Below are 4497 nucleotides of genomic sequence, written 5' to 3' on the forward strand. Positions count from 1 at the left end.
TGGAAACGCAAGCTTCCATTCTACAACCACATCTTTACTAGCTATAGCAAAGATGGATAGCCACATGAAGGAATCATTAGCAGATCCGCTTTCTCATCCTTCTTCCACTCCCTTTGCATTCCTTAATTACAGCGCTATATAAAATAAACGATAAGATATTTTCGCGATACTCTTTTGAACAACAGGGATCTTAAAAGATGTATCCGGGTTGGAATTGGACGCGAAGGAGATTTACATCCGATTGGTCGAACTGTCGAGCAGGGCGGTCAGAATTTAGCGCGGATAACGAGGAAGAAGTTTGGTACTCGGAAAGTTGCTACTGGCCCAGGCTCGCCACTCGTCTGTGCGGTTCTAATTGACCGAGAAACAGTCGAAGCTTTGTATTAGTCACCGGCCATCCCCCATGGAATAAACGCGGCCAGTCCCGAAAATGGAATTGTCGGATCACTGCTCTTTGCTCAACAACTCGACAAACAAGCCATGTTTTCGTTCAAACTTCGCTCCACTGATTAAAGCGATACTTCCATTCCGGCTGCAAAAGGTTTTCGAACGGGGAAAATCAGATTTGGGACACGGCATGGCATGTGGCGAAACATGTTGGCAATCCTCGGATACGATAAAGACACGAAGGATAAAAGTGGTTTTAAATTGATTTCGAGTAATTTCAACGCGTGGTACGCGCCTGTTCGTTCGTGTAAGGGTGATGTTAATCGGGTAGCTCGAAACATAAAACTGGAAAAGGTAGAGCGTAGGCTGACGATGCCCGCTTGGCGTAATGGTTAACATGCTTGATTAATAATCAAGTAATCGAGGGTTCGAATCCCCATTTACCTCGTCTCGATTTTTCTATCCATTTTTCTTGCGTTTCGCAACGCTCTGAGCTCCAATTCTCCGAATTTCTATTCAATAGTTAAAAAAAAAAAATCAATATCGACTGTTACGAAAAAATAGAGAGAGAGAGAGGAGGGAAAGGGAAGAAACGAATTGCTGCTAACTTTAACGATTGATGGAGTGTGTCAATTGGAAATATTGAAAAGAAAAAAAAAGAATCAATGTATATAAAATGAAGAAAAATTTTATAATAGAAAAGGAAGATATGTGTGTATATATAAATTCATTATTATAAATTACTTCTCTAAATATATTAATCCATTCATGGTAGATAAAAATCCGTACGAGCAAATTTGATGAAACTAAATCTAGTTTCGATCTTATTGGCGATTGTGTATCCCTCAAGATGCAATATTTGAGAAACGATATTAGAATACACGGATAGCAAGGTGTTATTTACATTAATTTGCCGAGTTCCTGAGAGCACGTATTCTCTTTCTCGTTATACGGGCGCGCACGACCTGAAGGGAAACACTTTCCTTCAAAGTACGTTATTAGGAAAGTTTCGATGATTGAACCGAAAATTCCGGTTTACTAGATAGTGTTAGTAAGTAACTTGCCTCACACTCATTTCCAATACACATATAGGGCGAGAGAGAACTCCCCAACCCTTCGTGTTTCATTAACTCTCGTACCACGGTATCGCAGACGCCGTTTCGTCTGCGAATTTTCCGCTATTACGATTTGCTTAAATGTCGGTCAGGATTTCCTGTAATCCGTGTCACGTGAGCCAGAGGACTGACTCGATATCTCGTATATACCGAGCGGAAGCGGACAGGTCGAAGGTGTAACGAGATCTAACCAAGCCGCAGGCCGAATTAATTGCGCACAGTTGCCGTTCCCGCTGTCTGTTCACCGTCTCTTTGCGCATCAACCCTAATCGAACCCTCTGCGAATCCCGCAAACACGTTTACGCCGTGTTTACACTCGCCCATGAACACGTAACTATGATTAAATGGCGCCAACCGATCCGCCGCAGATGGCGCTTTACGACCACCATCATTCCATCTTCGATTCTAACCTAAAAAATATGGATCTCTGTAAGATGACACGGTAATATCTGATTGGCAATATCAATCATTTTGACTTGACTTTGACTTGATTTATAATTCTTATAATTCGAAAAATGTTCAACAAAATGATTTCTGTGACGATTTCATCGAATTATCTATTCGATTGTATAACCTATGATTCTAATTGAAAAAAGAAATGAACAAAAGATGGTTTTTATAACGCGGATTATTATCTATTCGATGTAAGATTTTAATCAAAAAAATATATCAACAAAATTCTCCATTTAAATCAAAGTTTCCAATCGATTCGGCAAGTTAGAAATTAGAAATCGTCTTTTCAGAGGAGAATGGATCAAAGATCTGAACTTTCCTGAGAGGAAACGCGATCAAAGCGGTTGAGACAATACGTATTCACGGCGGCCAATCTGTGTTGCTGGGCCTCGATCAGTTAACAGACCTTCAACAATAGACCTTCCTGTTCCACGGCAAGACAATTTGTGAACAGACTCGACGGGCAGAATCTTGTCGTAAGATTAATCGTCCCCCCACTTGTATAACCTGTGTTTGTAGATTTATGAAATTTTCCAAATGCGAATCGCCCTGTTACCTCTAATGGATCGTTCTGGAATCGGTAGAAGAGGGTTGAATTTATGAAATTCCACGTTTCCACGTGGCTCTGCCCCAAATCCCAAGGTAATTCCGAGAACAGAGGGGAGGATTTCCCGGTGTTTGGCAAACTTTCCCACCTCCCCTCGATGTCAGGGCTTATTTAACCGTAAATTCGCATCGATCAGAGCCAAGTAACCTTTTACGAATCGACCCTCGTTTCGTATTCTAAAGAGATCCCTCTCCCCCCCTTGGAACCAGTTAATCGACGTTCCATAATCGAGAATCGATTAGAATTGTTTCTTTCTTGCAGTTGAACAGGCAAATTGAACGAAAAAAGAAACCATTTTTTTTTTTTTTGATACCTCAGAATTTTTTTTTCTTTAAAAAATCATTTCAGGAACCATTTTTTTTTTTTTTGATACCTCAGAATTTTCTTTTCTTTAAAAAATCATTTCAGGTCATTTTCTTCTTCTTTTTCGTCTTCTTCTTTTTTTATTTTTGTTCTCATTAGCTTATCTTAAATTATTAATCAGATAATATAGAAAAATTGTTGTCGACAGCAATTCATATCTTTTAAATAATTGCACAACCTCGGTATTTTAAAATTTAGAGGGAATCTTCGAAGAGATACAGTCGATACAAGACGTTTAACGAGATCGGGCCGGCAAGTAGTCATGAATCAGGATCGAGCAGCAGCAGCAGCACTGGTGGAAAATAAAGTTTTCCATCTGATCGGATTTCGGCCGGAACTTTTCAGCCCGTGGCTCGACGTCCGACTTTAATCCCCCACGAGCTGGTGGCTACCTTTCATTTCGAGGAGAAGAGGATTCCGCGCGTGCCATCCGGGATTCCTCGTGATTTACCGCTCCACATCCATCGATCTCATCCAACGAATATACGATCGCCACGATGGCCACTGAAATCTCTAAGGATCCGTTTTACCAAACCTTTGCATCAATCGTTTGCAAAAAAAAAAAAAGAAAAATAGAGAGAGAGAGGATGAAAAGAATTTTCCTATAGATATATATAAAACACGTAGAGAGGTACAACAGGTAGGAAAATTTATGAGAAAAGAAAAAAGAAACGAGAATACTCGCTACTCGAAATGATTATTATTGCCGTTTAATGCAATTCGAAAGATCGAAGATCGAATTTCCGATAACGGATATATCGATTTTTGACACGAAACAATTGTAACAAGTGAAAAATGCAACGAGATTCGAAACTGCTATGCATATTAATTCGACAATTCGGACAAAAACTTTTTTTCGTTTTCACCTATTTCATAAAATAAAAAACTACAATTTTTCCATTGTAACGCGTATCCATAGGATAGGAAATCCTATAACGTGTACGTTCATTTCACTCGTAACAGAGATAGAAAATCTCCATGTCTGTACGTGTTGCGTCACCGTAAGATGGGAAAAAGTCTCTACGATATGGAGATTTACGTCAATAGAAAATCTCACGAGGAATACGTTCGCGTCATCCGCTATAAAATAAAAAACTCTATGACGCGTACGTTCATATTGCCCGCCATAGGACAGAAAATCCTATGAAACGTATGTTCATATCATTCACCATAGAATAGAAAAAACTCTATGAAGTGTACATTCACATGACCCATTATAGGGTAGGAAAGAAACTCTATGATGCATATCTTCATGTCATCCGCTACAAAATAAAAAAGCCTATATTGTTCGTGTCACCCGCCATAAAATAAAAACTCTATGACGAATACGTTCGCGTCATTCACCATAGAATAGAAAAATCCCTATGACGAATAGGTTCGCATCATCCATCATAGAATGGAAAACTTTATAAAACGTACGGACGTCCACTATAGAATAAAAAAATCCCTATGATAAATACGTTCGCGTCATCCACTATAGAATACAAAAATCCCTATGATGAATACATCGCATCATCCACCATAGAATAGAAAACTTTATAAAACGTACGTATGTTCATGTCATTCACCATC

General features: G+C 39.2%; 1 protein-coding gene across 3 annotated transcripts in view; it reads right to left on the reverse strand.

The window, feature by feature from the left end:
* LOC102675877 (acetylcholinesterase-like) overlaps positions 1-4497 on the reverse strand; it is a 196944-nt gene that overhangs the window by 100272 nt on the left and 92175 nt on the right. Inside the window, exon 1 of one of the 3 annotated variants that reach the window (XM_031512274.1) lies at positions 2725-2730. The exons of the other annotated variants lie outside the window; for them this stretch is intronic. The gene's annotated coding sequence lies outside the window, so the exon portion shown is untranslated. Of the gene's footprint in view, positions 1-2724; positions 2731-4497 lie in introns of those variants that run through there. 3 annotated transcript variants of the gene reach the window in all.

This window comes from Apis dorsata, unplaced genomic scaffold (assembly GCF_000469605.1).
Source record: "Apis dorsata unplaced genomic scaffold, Apis dorsata 1.3 scaffold_407, whole genome shotgun sequence".
NCBI classification, from domain to species: Eukaryota; Metazoa; Arthropoda; class Insecta; order Hymenoptera; family Apidae; genus Apis; species Apis dorsata.